This window comes from Lactuca sativa, chromosome 6 (genome assembly GCF_002870075.4).
Source record: "Lactuca sativa cultivar Salinas chromosome 6, Lsat_Salinas_v11, whole genome shotgun sequence".
Lineage (NCBI taxonomy): Eukaryota > Viridiplantae > Streptophyta > Magnoliopsida > Asterales > Asteraceae > Lactuca > Lactuca sativa.
This window is the reverse complement of record NC_056628.2, coordinates 29,151,180-29,167,629: the sequence shown is the minus strand read 5'-3', so window position 1 is coordinate 29,167,629 and position 16,450 is coordinate 29,151,180. Positions and strand designations below refer to the sequence as shown.

General features: G+C 34.3%; 1 pseudogene; it reads right to left on the bottom strand.

Moving 5' to 3' along the window:
- Positions 1 to 4,827: 4,827 nt before the first annotated feature.
- LOC111883187 (DNA glycosylase/AP lyase ROS1-like) lies at positions 4,828 to 15,358 on the bottom strand (annotated as a pseudogene).
- Positions 15,359 to 16,450: the final 1,092 nt, after the last annotated feature.

The following is a 16,450-nucleotide window of genomic DNA, read 5'->3' as shown; positions in this document are numbered from 1 at the left end:
GTTTGTGTTTTATTATTAATTCTTGTTTTATACTTCAAGACTATCAAGTAAGGATCAGCCAACTGAGAAGTTCCTGAGGGCAGGATCATTTTAGCATATAGTCGTTCTAAAATCTAGCAACCCACGTGACAGTTCAAGACTATTAGTAGTGTAATTAATAATAATAGTCACTACTAGAAAAATAGCCTTTTACGACGCGAAATCAATGACACGCGTTGATAGAGGACACGCATTTGAGCGTGCCCCAAAAATCAATGTCAGTTTTCCAAAATATGAAGCATAGAGGGCACATATTTTTGCGCGCCCTAAAATTAGTGTCCAATAAAAAATAAAAAATAAAGACGGAGGGCACCTTAAATAAAATGTGTGTCGTCTAACCATGTCGCTTTATAAATTCTAATGAAACGTGCGTTTCATCCGAGGGGGTAATGAAATCCAAAAATTAAAAAGCCCGATTTGTTTCCACCGGCTGAAAACCCTAGCTCATCCTGCCAAAAAGCCCCTTTCTTTCTTTCTTCTCTCTCGATTCTCAAACCTCCATTCACCTTCCGCCATATGCTGCTTCTTCGACCCTTCTAAGTGTCTCCCACTGCCGTCGACCTCCAATGAAAGACGGCCTTTCTTCCCCATCACCATCTATCTTCCAAATTACTAGACTAACCTCACCACTTTCTTTCATTCACCGCCTCATCCAACTGGATTAATCCTTACACCTTCTGCCGATCGATGTCAAACCTTTTCTGACAATCCACCGCCCATTCACAATTATCTCCATCCCCTTGTGGAAAACCATCATCCAGTCTAACCTCCACATCTTCTAATCGATTGGGGCTACTTTCTTCCACTAATCAACACTAGGTGACGATCAGAGAAGATGGAGATGGAGTCGGCTACAATAGACGTTGGTTGGTTCGCCTCTCTGTCGTTTACCAGCATGACCCCCCCCCCCCCCCCTTCTTTCACTCTCAAAACCTAATCCCCATTTTTAATATATGTTTAATGTTTATATCTGTTCTCACACGAATTTCTATTTTTATTGAACCCACCGTTAACAGAAAGTGAGAGGGAAGGAGAAAGACGAACAAGAAGATTTAGGGTGACAAACGTATGATGAAGGTTTCAAAGAGTAGAGACGAGCTTTTCTTTGTCCCAAACAAATGGTAAGAATTATTTGCTTCATCAAATATTTCTTCTGTGTCGTAATCAATATTTCTTCTTGTCATTACTTGATCTTGCTCGGTTTTTCTTCTCAACCTAATATGAATGATATCGATCTATTTTATCTATTGAGTTTAATTTATCATAGGTCCTTGTTGTCGGTTGTTCTGATGGTTCATGTTTCTTGAAAGAGCCAACTTCTTGAAAAAAACAAGGTGCCTCAATACGACGATAGCTTTACACATCCTATTCTCCATCTGTACATTTTTTCTACAACCAATTATGTTTCCTAAAGTTTCTCCTGTTTTTCCTCCTATTTTTCTCTTCCATTACCATGACTCTGTCGTCACACTTCTTTTGTTGTTTGAAGACCTCCTATGTACCTCGCTCGGAGCGCACAAAGCTTGATATTAGAGTTTATTCATGGGACGATGGCAGTGGTTGTTCAGATGTTTTCCCACCAGGTGTTTATTTTTTTTCCAAGGGTTTATGTGTCGATTATGTTTTTGATTTGTTTTTACATTACTTTGTCCTGCCCATTTTATATTGAGATTTGAAAGGGTGTTTTACTATGCAGTCCAACTGTTCGATGAAATGATTGAACCAAGGATTCGTTAGAGTTAATAACTTATAAGGAACTGCATTGGTGAGCCAATATCTTTCTGAGGTTAGAGAAGTCAAGGATTAGGGGAGAAAATAGAGAAGCCACAAGGAAGCTCAGGTCTTCCTTGCAGCTGTAATTGCTGCTGCTGAAATGTTATTTGATAATAGAGGTTCAATACGCTTGAAATTTAAAATTGTAATCATTTTTGGTGGTTTTTATTGTAGTATATGTAATAAGGTTTTTTTTGGAAAGGTGAATTTCTACTTCACATCTCTTTTAATCAAAAAGATGGATGAGTCTATTGTAAAAATTGTTCTTCTTTTGGTTTGGTTTGCAGAACTAGTAGTGAATTACTACAGGAATATCAGGGATGTTTAGCAAGATATTTAATCACTCCATTTTTCAGTGATAATCAGACAATTGATATCACAAATCTACTAAAAGGTGAGGTATCTTATTTTATTTCCTTTCATTTTGTTATGGCCATCATAATAACACTTGTATTATTCTATATTACAGAAAAAAAAGGTCAAATAAGGAACTTTATTTATGAGCGCGATTGAAAGATTTACACATGTATCATCTGTAATGGCAATAATCACTTTAGAAGAAGGTGAAGTCATTGGTATAATCACTTTAGAAGATGTATTTGAGGAACTTCTTCAGGTTCTTTTGTTTCCCTTGCCTATAATCTGTACGTTTAAATACCATGTGTAGTTTAAAGTATCTACCTGCTTTTAAAATTTTAAATACATGGTAAAATTTTCTATGAATGCAGGAGGAGATTGCAGATGTGACTGATGAATATGTTGATCTGCATAAAAGGCACAATAAATTATAGAATTATAATATGCTATTCTTTTTTTATGAAAATAAAAAGCCAACTAATATTTGCTTTCAATAGGATACGTGTAGCAGCAGTTGCAGCTGCTTCATATGGTAAAATTTTCTATGAATGCAGGAGGAGATTGTAGATGTGACTGATGAATATGTTGATCTGCATAAAAGGTACATTAAGTTTATAGAATTATAATATGCTATTCAATTTTTTATGAAAATAAAAAAGCCAACTAATATTTGCTTTCAACAGGATACGTGTAGCAGCAGTTGCAGCTGCTTCATATGTAGCCCATGCTCCCTCATTTCGGAGATTATCTTCTATTGCTGTAAGAAATCATCTTCTTTTTTTATAATATAAAATAATAGATTGTCAATAATAATAATAATAATAATAGTGAGAGTTATTTGGAAGAAATAAAATAATCTTCTTTCATTGATGATGCAATCTTTAGCATAAATGAAAAGATTAGTCTCGAACAAGGAAGCAAACACATTGGATATCATTAGTATGATGATTGGTCTACAGGTGACACCATATCTTTATGATCTACTACTTATTTTCCCATATCTACAGTCTTTTGACTTCAAAGAACACAATAAATGAGTGGATTAGGAGCATCAGAGCATTGAATATTGATGTGACTGACATTATAATTTGTTGGGTCTCCTTATTTTAAGGGTTATATATATATGTGTGTGTTTGTGTGTGTGTGTTTGCTCTCCAGAGCTATGGTCCATGGTTTGATATCTGGGGAGCAGGCTTATATTCTGTCACCTTGCTTGATCTCAAGAATGCTAAACAAGACATTTCATCTAACGAATGGACCTACCATGTTTGTTGTTAACTTTGATTATTAGGGTTTCTTTCACATTTCACACATAGTTTTGAGCTGTTGCATACTTTTGATTGCATTCAGGTTGGAACTGAAAGGGAAAGCCTAGGACTTGATAAAACAGATGTTGCTAATAGTTCCTTATGGACCCATGGCAGTGATTTTCCTACTAATCAGAGTCTAATTTGGTATAAGGAATATAACCCTTCAATCATTAATAATAATAATAAGGCACCACTACTTCCAAGACTCTATTTTTTTCATTATATATTTTTTCAGTCCACATTTGTTGTCCTTTAAGGAAAAGGTCCTCCATCACTGAACCTTAGGAGCATGGGGAGAGTATAGGACGATATTGGTCAACTTACCTTTCACCATCAACAGGTTGTACAGATAATTGTAACTATAGAGGAACTTATAATGCACAAAAATGTCAGAAGAAATGTGGCCAACCGGCTCACACGAACCTGGCAGAAAGTGTGTGGCCATGTCTCGGAAGATGATATGATTTCGGTTGAACTCTGGAAACGAAATTCCGATTCCAGTTCTCAAAGCCCTTAACTTCCAAAATTTCATCTGTTGGTTTTGCTAGCTTTGGGAATCTCAAAGGGGATTGTGGTGCTGGATTTACTCAAAGAAGTTGTCATATAGATGTTTTATCGATTGTTGAATAGGTACCACAATTCTCAATATTTGTATATCTTTGTATCCTTATTTACATATTTTGTGATTTTATAATGATTGTTTGGACCTGTTAGGACAAACTTGCTTCAATCTTATTTGTAGAAACCCATGTTATACACTCGTGAGAAATTAGTTTGTATGATTGTAACATTTGTTCATAAACTCATGTTTGATGATCAATGCAAGTTTGTATCGGGAAGCAAAAATGTTATACACTCGTGAGAAATCAGCCTTCTTCTCTGTGTCAATTTTGTCCCCTGCTCTATTTGGAGGATATGCACTAACTAACCTCCAAATGGGCAACATATTTTTACTTTTCTCATTTCTGTCAATTCTGTCCCCTGCTTTGTTTATACTTTGTTTGAAGCTTTTCGACAGCCAATAATTTTAAGGTACAACTTGATAAACTCTCATAAATAGCAATCTGCTTTTAATCATTTTTGTATTTTGCTTACTGGACTTGGAAAATCATCAATAAGACCATTTACTTTTCAAATTCGACTTGTGTTGGGTAATTTTGACCAAAAACCTGTGAAATGCTGACGTGGACGAATGGTTTTTATTATTTTTTTAAATTGAAAGTTTTGTAATGTTGTCCCTGTATGTCAATTTTATGCAACCCTTTCAGTTTTTTTTTATGCACTAATAGTCACCTTCTGCTTCTTTAGTCTTCTATTTTGAAATTTGTGTTTTGCAAGTTAACCAATCTCATATCAGTATAGCTCTAGAACAAACAGCTAAGGATTCATAGTAAAAACTCTTAACATCTCTAGAACAAAGCTAAAACAATACAATATCAGAATTTATCTTTGGGTTAATACAAATTAACTGTTGTCTATATGAAATCCAAAGCTATGAATCAAGCCACTATGGCCATCAACAACAGACATTGTCTTTTCACCAAAGCTATTTGTTTGTTTCAAACATCACAATAACATTAGTAAAGAAAGAACTAAAAGAAAAAAGAAAAATACTTGATTATCAAGAAGAGTTCATGTTAAGCAAAGTCATACCTCATTGACTTGAAAATATGTCCCGTTGAGTGGAAAGCTCCCTCTCATTGCAGCTCTACATGGTATTTGTACATGATTTGTATTTTCAAAATTGAGAGATATGAACATGACAATGTATTTGAATTTACATCTTGATTTGAACAATTACCATTTTGTGTATTGTGCAATTATTTCAAACATAGATGAAGAAAGCACATACATTTCCTTAAGGCCTTTTATCATTGTTCTTTATAAGTGTTTTGTGGTTATGGACTTAAGGCTACTCTCTTTATCTATCTTATAATTGTAAATTTAGTTGTTTGGTTTTAGGTTAAATGCAAATTATAGCATCTTTCTTCGATTACTTTTTTTTATATCTACAAACTCACCAAGAGTGTCCCTCTAACAGTTTGGTTATTTGCTTCTCATGTGCTGTTGCAAAAAACAAAAAAAACATGTTTCTTCATTACATAACGTGCCAAATTCTTGGGAAGAACATTGTCCAGCTGGCGGTTGAATCGAATCTGCAGTTTCACCTATTGGTATAATATAAACAAACAAATAATTCAATCAGCATTTCATCCACTCACCAGGTGTCCAAATTGCAAGAAGGTATGAGCAAGGATCATCAGGCTTCTCCTGTGTCCATCTTTAATTTATCACACATTTGTTAAGAAACAAAAATCAAATCAAAGAGCATATCAGGTTCTTCATAAGGTATACTACACTACACCACTACACTTACCCCTTCCAAAAGAGGATGTGAATCCGGAAGCTCATATCTGCAAAATCGAAATAAAAAAAGAATTTAGAAATTAGAAATCACAAATCACATCATCTTTTCACAATTACTTACACTTGGTGTTCTGTTCTTAGTTGGATGACATTTTTAAGTTTAGGTACAGGGATTGCTACAGCTTCTGATGTTAAGGCAACTAGTGCTTTTGACAGGTCACCTTCTCCAAGTTCTATGTGTCTTTCCATGTAAGTCTACAAATTTTGAGTAAACTCTTCCATGTTTAGTTTAATCATAGGAATTTCTTCACCATCTTCTTCACAAAAATCCTCCATATCAAGCTCTTGTTGTATCTGTTCTGGCTCTGGTGTTGTGGGAACCTCAATTATAGGCTCTGGTGATAATGGCACATCCACTATAGGCCCTGATGTTGATGCTACTTCAATTATTGTCCCTGGTGTTGATGATTCTTCAACAACAGGGTTACAATTTTGGACTTCAGATAGTTTTTGTAGTTGTTCATTAGGGTGATTAATATTAGGGTTGCAATTTTGAACTTCAGATAGTTTTTGTAGCTGTTCATTAGGTTGATCTGACATTCCAATTAGTTTTTGACCATTTTTGTTTTCTGTTATACTTGCTACACTCCCCTCTGGTGCTCGTAACCCTAGCCTTGCACTGTAGTTAAAAATTATAATTAAAACTTTGACTATGGAGGAAAAGACATAAATGCCCTTTCCAAATGTAATCATCTGGTAATGTAATTCATACCTGTGAATAAATAGAGAGTTTCAATTAATTAGTTTTTTAATGTTTATATGCATAGTATTAGTTATTAAATATTAATGCATGACAACAGTTGGCATACAAAGTTCTTTAGTCAAGCTTGCAAAGTTGTGGCCATAGGTACTGTACAGTAACGAGGAAGAAGCAAGCCACTGGATCTAGAAGTTTTGGAGGAAACGAGACTCAAGCAAAAAGCAAACACACGAAGAGTTGTTGGCAGATAGTAAGCTAGATAATGCAATTGTAAATAAATTTTTCTTCTCCGGAGTTCATTTTTTTTTATAACATTTACTCACTATTGGAATAGACATATTAGTGAAATGAATTATCTTTGTTATTTATGGTATTTTATTTGTATGACATTAAATTTTATGCAATGGATTGTATTTTTTGTATATGATATTTATTTTCTATTATGAGACATTAAATACAAATTTAATTTGAAAATTAGTAAATCTATAAATAATTTTTTTTAAACATTTAAAATTATGATACGCAAAAATGTGTGTCATCTTCATTTATGACATGGCCTTTCTTGATAGTGGTTTTCTTGATACGCATTGCATGTCATTAACACGCGCGTCGTAAGGTTAGGACACGCGAATGCATGTCGTCTTCCTTTATGACAGGGCCTTCCTTGATACGCATTGCGCGTCGTAAACGCGTGTCGTAATTACGCGTCGTAATGAGCGTCGTAAATGCGCTTCGTCTCTCGTTATGACAGGGCCTTCCTTGACACGCATTTGCGCGTCATCTGAGCCTTTTACGACGCGCAATGAGCGTCGTAAAAGGTTGTTTTTCTAGTAGTGAGTTTTAGTTGAAAGTTTGAGTACAAACCTAATCGGAGTATAAGTCCCTAGGCTATTGTCATAATTCCTAAGGAAGTACTAGTTCGGAGCATAATATATTACTATTATCCGTTCGAGTCGAGCGTAGTGACGACATAATGTACTACTACTATCCGTTTGAGTTGAGCGTAGTGACGGCGTAATATATTATTATTTGTTAGCGTAGTGCAGTATAATATATTATTATTATTCGTGTTGAGTTTAGCGTAGTGATGACATAATATACTAATATTATCCATTTAAGTTGAGCGTAGCGAAGAGATAATGTACCACTATTATACATTGGTTGAGTGTATTGACGACATAATATATTAGTGATATTACTATTATCCGTTTAAGTCGAGCATAGTGACGACATAATATACTACAATTATCCGTTTGAGTTAAGCATACGTAGTAATGTCGTAATATATTATTTTCTATGAGTATTTGGTAGAATAACGACTAGGTATAATGTTTTCCTAGAGAGTTGACCAGAATGACGACTAGGTGAAACTCTATCCGAGAGATTTGGCCAGAATAAAGGCTACATACTAAGTTACCCTAGAGATTCAACTATATTAACTATAATAGTATTGGTGTTTCTTGGAAACTGGCCAGCATAACAATTAGGTATGTTTCTATCTATAATTGTAGTTTAGTATAACAACTAGGAATAATATTAGCAAAAAAGTTTGGGCAAATTTTCTACCAGGAAAAATATTATCCTAATGTTATGAGCCTAATTATTTAACTACAATTAATTATAACTATGTAAAGTCGCATTTTAGACATGTATCCCCCCCCCCCCCCCCCCGCGAAAAGAGTTGAAAATGGGGCCGTGAACATACATATATACGTGAAACCGTTTTTGTAGGGTAGAAACGAGAAGTTAGCACTTCGAGAAGTGATCGATGCGATAGCACACGAGGTGTTTTTAGAGAGAGAGAGAATCAAGAACTGTGTGAGAAAATAAACTTATGGGTCTTGCTATTTATAGCAGGTTTGGTGCACGTGCCACACATATGCATGCGGATATTACGATCGTGCCACGTGGCTTCATCTCAGTGTGTAGTGTCATCCTGTATCTCGACACAATCGGGTGTCAGTGCGCGCGGCGCACTGCAGGTGAGTGTGTGTGACGGTAAAATTCAACTTTGAAATTCCGTAACTCTCGCATACAAACTTCTCTTTCATGACTCTTATATATTTGTGTAGGTATCATCATTCTCTCAACTTTCCTTTTGCTCGTTTTGTCTATTTTTTACTTTCATTTTTCGATGTGTTTTTTATTATTGTTAAAACTCATATGTTCCCCATATGATCTTTGTTTTAAGTGTTCTTTACTCCATAATCCCTACTTTAAGTAGTATTACGTTTGTCTAGTTAGTGACTTTTCCCAAAAGTCGGCCAATCTTGTTGTAGTTTTCAACGTTGTAACTTTGTAAGTACGATAGACATTTATTTCCTATAAATGTTGTATCTGGCTCATACTGTGTCAGATTCGTGTGAAATTTATATTTCTTGGAACGACGGTGACGTGTAGAATCTAACTATGTTTATGTCACACCCCCAGCCGAGGCAGCGGAACACGCCAGGCTATGCGACTAAGTTCATGGATTACAGGTAAACTGAATATATAGCAAAAGTACAACAATAAAAAATAGCATTCATGTTCCATCTTGATATTTGAAAACAAGGGTTTTTACAAATAATAATAGTACATGAATTGCCTTAACATATAGGCAGGTATTACAACAACTAGTAAACTAGGTCACCTGTAATCAAATCTGTCTTGAATGTATGTTTAGTGATTTCCTGAGAATACAGGGAGTTTTGAGGGTCAACACAAGGTTGGTGAGAGTTACAAGTTTTCTGCTAACAACAGTAATACTTTTTAAAAGGTCTAAAAAATATTTTCTTTATATGTATAACAATAGTTAAAACTGTGTTTGCAAAGATTCCTTTAATATACTTGAAAACCAAACTATATTGTTACATAAGTAAATTCATACTTAAAATAGTTGTGAAAGCAACCAAGCCCATGGTTTGTAGAGTGTGTGTGTGTGTGAGAGAGAGAGAGAGAGAGATTCCAGTTAATGTTTATAATGAGTCCTATAACCGAGCTATGTGACTTTATGTACCCCTACGTCGCTTCATTATACGCCGTAGTAATGATTGTAGAAACTTATCACCTGCTTCGATTCATCGGTCGAGGTTGTAGCTAGCAACATCGGGTGGAGATCTCAACCCTATATAGATCTATACATATGTATCTCGCTCCAAAGATTAATGGTTATAATAGTGTGAACATACTAAGTGTTTAAACTTAGCTAATGAATATACTCTCACTAAAAATCCCTTAACTGAGGTATGTGAATAGCTCTCAACCCTAATTTATTTGTCCATAAGTCACTAGGCATAATGAATTTCATTGTATAAAGTTTATAAAATCCAAGTATGCTTGGTATGTATGCAAAAGTGTAATGTACTCGCTTTTATAAAGAGGTACATTCCAAAGTAATGAACATAAGTACATGTATAAAGCATACTTTATAATAATTATAACTTGTATAAATATGTATTTAAACACATACACACACACACACACACACACACATATATATATATATATATATATATATATATATATATATACACACACACACACACACATGCATGGTAATAGTTTGACTTTTTAAGTAACATAAAAGTGGCAATATCACATATCATATGTATATGTATTTGAAAGACAAAACAGGAAAATTAATCTAGAATGTTGATTTTGTCCCTGTTTTCGAAAAATTATACAAAAATCATCGTGAGTCGGAATTAGGATCTGTATACTCTCAATATTTATAAATTGAGTCTACTTTTTCCCTAATTTTTTTTCTGACCTGATATGAATTCTAACTAAGGTGAAAATGACCGTTTGCAGACTGGTCCAAAAAGGGCTGCAATGATATGTAATTTTGAAAAAATCATAATAAATTGTATACAGATCTTATGAACAAGCGTGAGTAGTCCCTGAAAAGGTATCAACCTGAACTATTTGAATACAAAACAGTTTTGCAAACCATAGGGTTTAAGATGGGCAAAACAGGTCTTGAATGTACCATAATTTTTCACATAAAATCATAACATTTTGTAGTATGTTTTTCAAGAGTGTTTTTTCATAAACGAAATATGTGAGCACATGTATTACCAACGAAATATATAAAAAATATAAAAAATGGCCTTAAGCACTCACCTTAATGTTTGATTTGTGAACTTGAGTTGAGAGTGCGGTTATCTTTGAGAAACACTTCGATAAAACACGAACTAGGAACGATCTAAACTGGGGTTGTTTTGGACTTGATTTAAACCCAAAAACACAATGAAGACTCAAGTATTTAACTAGAAAACACCAAAAAAATATATCATCACAAAGGTGGCACAAGGTGATGGCGGTTGGTCGTCAAAAATAGGGGCAAAAGGATGTGGCTATGGTGGTTTACGGTGGTGGAGTGGTGGTTCTTGGTGGTGGGTTCCAAACCAAGAAAAAAGAGATAACGGAGAGGGGAGAGTAAGAGGGGAAGTGGCTGATGATTTGTTCATGAAATGAACACCCAAAGCCTTACTTTTATAGTGTATGAGGTCTCTCACATGCGTCGGGCACCCATACCTTCATAGAAAGTCCAACACACAATATACACCATGATTGTATTAGAAGGAGAAGTGTGCACTCAACCAAGCAGAAGGGGAGGTGGTAAAAAATGTGGGTAAGGGTCCAAGAGGGAAGTATTGGCTTATTTTTCACTCTTCCAACTAAGCATGGTGGGGTCTAGTGATGTCATCTTCTAAAAAATACTCTAAAACCTTCCTAGATTTGCATGCCAAGATCCTACCCTAATATTTTTTTTCAAAAGTTGTAAGTGATAGAACCGAGTTCAAGGATTTCAAAAACCCGAACAAATTAATTTTTCGAGTTGTAAAACTCTGGGAAATCACGTTTTATGATCCGCGTCTAAATGACGCGAAACGTCCATTTTTTTTTTACTTTTGCAAATATGTTTGCTAAAATTATTTTGATTATGGAATTAAATATTAGATCATATCTTGAGTCCAAAAATATTCTCAAAATATCCATCTAAGGAGTGCAAGTCCCTCAACTGATAGAAACGGTTTTGGGAGTTTTAAGCAAAACAGTATTATACAGGTTTTTTATTCTTAAAATGATCGTATCTTTTGCATACGAACTCCATTTTGGATGTTCTTTATATTTCCGGAAATAGGAAAACATGTACATTGAGACTAGAAGGTTTGTTTTGCTCACAACTGCTTAATAGGAAATTTCAGTTTTGCAGACATATTAAGTATGGTTGCAGTTTGTGTTGTTTTGATTCGTTTGTGATATTCCACAATTGAATGTAAGATATCATATCGTATATTATTTTAGTTGTAATGACACTATACATTTATAAAAATACGCATTAAAGCTCAATATGCCAGATTAAAAAGGCGTTCACAGTTAACTGAATGTCTACAGTTTTAGACCTAAATTCTAGGATGCCAAAGTGACCTGCTCGTAAAGTGACGTGACTTTTTGCGCACTTATTTTTGAGCCTATGGTTCTAAAGTTAATAAGAGTGATGGTTAAATTTTTTGGAGTTTTACAAGATTGTTTTATCGTGTTTTGTTGTTTGACTATCGACGACGGTTGGAGGCGTATTTCCTAGGTTGTCATACGTATTGTCCCTCTTATTAATTTAACAAAATTGGATGAATTTTCCTACAGTTCTCCTTCATTTCCTTTTATTCCTATACCCCATGTTCCTTCTCCTCAAAATGTGAATGGAATTAGGCTATCAATGATGAATTAAATGCTCTTGAAGTCAACAGTACATGGAAGTAGGCTATCAATGATGAATTAAATGCTCTTGAAGTCAACAGTACATGGAATATGGTTCCATTACCGAAAAATAGAAAACCTTTAGGTTGTAAGTGGGTTTTTAAAATGAAAAGAAAGGTTGATGGTTCCATTGAATGGTATAAGGCACGTTTGGTAGCAAAGGGATTCAATCAATTGGAAGGAGTTGATTTTCTTGATACGTATTCTCTTGTTGAAAAATTAGTAACAGTCACGATTATGCTTGCAATTACTGCTCAACAACTATGGCCACTTATTCAGCTTGATGTGAATAATGCCTTTTAAAATGGGGATTTAGAGGAAGATGTTTACATGGATATTCCCAAGGGTTATACAGTTTTTCAGAAAAATGACCGAAATGCCCCTATGGTTTGCAAATTGAATCAATCTCTCTATGATCTTTGACAAGACTCACGTCAATGGTATTCAAATTTTCTTCATTTTTACTCCATGAAGGATTCACTCAATCAAAAGGAGACTATTCCTTATTTTATAAGGGTAGTGGTTGAAAGTACATTGCCCTTTGGTTTATGTTAATGACATAGTTATAACATGAGCTTTACTTGATGGTATTAATATTCTCAAGTAGAAATTGAGTCAACCATTCAAATTGAAGGGTTAGGGCAATCTCAGATTGTTTTTGGGTCTTGAAATTGCAAGGTCAAAACCTAGAATTTTTATTTCTCAAAGAAAATATGCTTTAGAATTACTTGAAGATACCGGTTTTCTAGCTTCTAAACCAGTTTCATATCCAATGGATCCAAAACTCAAAACTATAAATTTTCAAGGTGCTCCTTTTTTTGATCCATCCCAATATAGAATATTAATTGGAAGATTGTTATACTTAACAATTACACGGCCTGACATTGCTTATGCAGTCAACAGGTTGAGTCAATTTGTCACAAATCATAAACATCCTCATCTTCAAGCAGTTCATCATCTATTGAGATATATCAAAAATAATCCAGGCCAAGGGATTTTTTTTCAACCGTTCCTTCTTTACAACTTAAAGCATTCAATGACTCGGATTGGGCTGGCTGTGTTGACACACGTCGGTCTGTTACTGTTTTTTTTCTAATGTGATTCATTGATTTCCTAGAAATCTAAGAAACAAACTATTGTTTCATGCTCGTCGATAGAAGCAGTGTACCGTTTGCTTCTGTCACAAGTGAGCTCGTTTGGTTGTGTCATCAACTACATGATTTTGGTTATGTTACAACAACACCTTCTCTGATTTTCTGTGACAATTATTTTGCAATTCAATTAGCTACAGATCCAACATTTCATGAACACACGAAGCATATCGAAATTGATTACCACTTTATTTGAGACAAGATTATTGATAAAACCGTTAAGCTAATGTGAATTTATACAACAACACGATTGGCCGATATTCTTACTAAAACCTTACCGATATCAAAGATTTTGCCTATTATTTCCAAGATGGTCCTTCAATCCATCTTTACGGATCCATCTTGATGGGGGTAACAAAGCTATAAGTTAAACACGTTTGTTTCAGTCTCGTTAGTAATAGACATTGGTTTCGTTAAGTGATTAATTGGTTATTTTGTTAGAAAGTTGTTAGGTGGATGTTATTATAATCGGTGCATTGTAACAGTATATATAAACCATGTAAGCTTGTTTTCATCAGTTTAATCGAAGATTTCTTTGGTCATGAATCATGATTATCATTTCTAAAACTTCATTAAAAGGTATTGAAAAGAGTAAACATTCCAAACCCAAAACTAAACTCATAAAAAAGGTTTATAAAACTCCAAAATATTCTTGAAGTATCAAATCTGGGGAAAAAACATTTCACAATTAAGCGTTTGAAAAATAAAAACAACTCATCAAAATAAACCAACAATTCCAATATAATTCAAATGTAGTATGTTCTACTCCAAGTCCTCAAGTAAATCTTATAGACCAAATCTCATAATGATGGTTAAAATTCGAGATATTTTATAGAAAGCACCTAGGCTACTGCTACTACTACTACACACCATTGCCATCATAACTTATGTACGCTTATCACATAACATATTATACACCATTTCCCATTCTAATAAACTACTAACAGTGACTTATCACTCTAGACCACATGTGGGTTAGCAATTCCACACATACGTGTGAGAGCGTTTTTGAATGCCGACTGTAACCCTCTAGCTAAGTATTCTAATAACACATGAGATCCCAAATCATAATGACAATTAAGTGATAACCCATCCATGCACATATACATGATCATAACATTTCCAAATGATCAAAAAATTTCCCATTTGTGACAAATTTCATTTAAAAATAAGTTTCATGAATGCATAAATTGTACTTATAATATAAACGTTGCAAAAGTTTTACGTAGATAGGTTTCATAGCATATAAGAAGACAAACTAAAATCATTAAATTAGGATAGGGATACGTATACTTTGATTAATTCTCGCTAAAGTTTAGACGAACATCTAATAAGTTATATGAGGTATAAGGATGATCTATAAGAACCACTTAGTCGAAACAACAACTTTTGAGTTAAACTACTTAGTTATCAAATTCAGCAATGCCTTGACCACCTTAGTACACTACAACCTGAGCACCCTATGGCGACGACAAATTTGGACTCTATCTCGACTACATGTTGTCGGTGGTATGCAGACGACATGTTGTCGGCAAAGCGTCGTCGATATAGGCGTGTCGGCGTAGGTCAATATTGTCATCGACATAGCTTCCCCTATTGTGACGACTTGGTGTCGGTACAACTTCCGTCAATCATATTTAAGGAAAAAAATAAAGTTTTATTAATAACCTGTGGCGACGACATGTCGTCGGGAAACCTATAGCGACGACATGTTGTCGCGAAAGGTTTAATCTATTACGATGACTAGTCGTCGCTATAGGTTTTTCACAGTTGTCGATTATATACCTATAGCAACGACATGTCGTCGGGATAGCTATTGGTTTTTTTTTAGTTTTACAGATTTTGTACATTACCATTCCTGCATTTTTAACAAATCCAGAAAACATGACAGCATATATCAATTGAAATACATTAACTAGGTATCATTGTTCAAATTCAAAACATCAAATTCAAGTTTAATATTACAACAAGTAGTTAACTAACATTGTTCAAAATACTAAAAAAACATCAACCATGATTATCATAATCGTTTTCTCCTTCTTCTTCTCCTCCTCCTTTTTCTTCTTCTTCTCCTTCTTCTTCCATCCTTTCGGAAAATTGTTGAGAGGTATTTGCTTGTGTGTTATAGTTGAATAAAAAGTTAGGAAATGATGGTGGTTGGAAGTTCAGAATACATGCCGCCAATGATGCATTATATCGTTGCAAATATTCTTGCATTTATTTTGCATCAAATTGAGATTGAGATTGGAACGATTTGGAAGTGGAAGGTCGTTCATTTGGAATTAAACCGAAGTTGGTGATTGGTCTCCTACCCACCCCGCGAGCATGCCCACATCTCGTCCCAAGGGCACGTTCTAAACATTCTTCCTCGTTTACTTCTCTGCCTTCCCCAACCTCGTTTTGCATTTTCTTATATTTCTATTGAATTTACTCCTAAAATAAAGAAAACAATAAAAATACGTTAATTATAACGAACAGCTAAACTTAAAAATTAAAATCATAACAATAATATTCCTTAAACAAAAACTATAATTAATAATAATAATAATAATATTTAAACAACACATTCACTATAATTAATAACAATAAACATACGATTTTAGAAACCCACGATCATATATGTGGGCATAAACCGTACTCAACAACTGTCAATACATATTCACATGCTTTATGCACGGACAACGCACTTTGTCTTCAAAGTCAATATGTTTCCTAGCAATCTCCATAAAGTTTTTAAGACCTTCCAAGAATTTTGGAGACGTTCAGTTTTCACGAATCCAACTCTTATCGATCGTCATTACTGTTTCATTATTAAAAATTACATTATATACATAGTTAAATTGTATTTTGGCTATATGTGAATATGTATTGTATGACTTTTTGTTTGAGAAAAAAACGGACGGAATGGATAGAGTATTCACAAGTATATAAAGAAATATATACCCTGG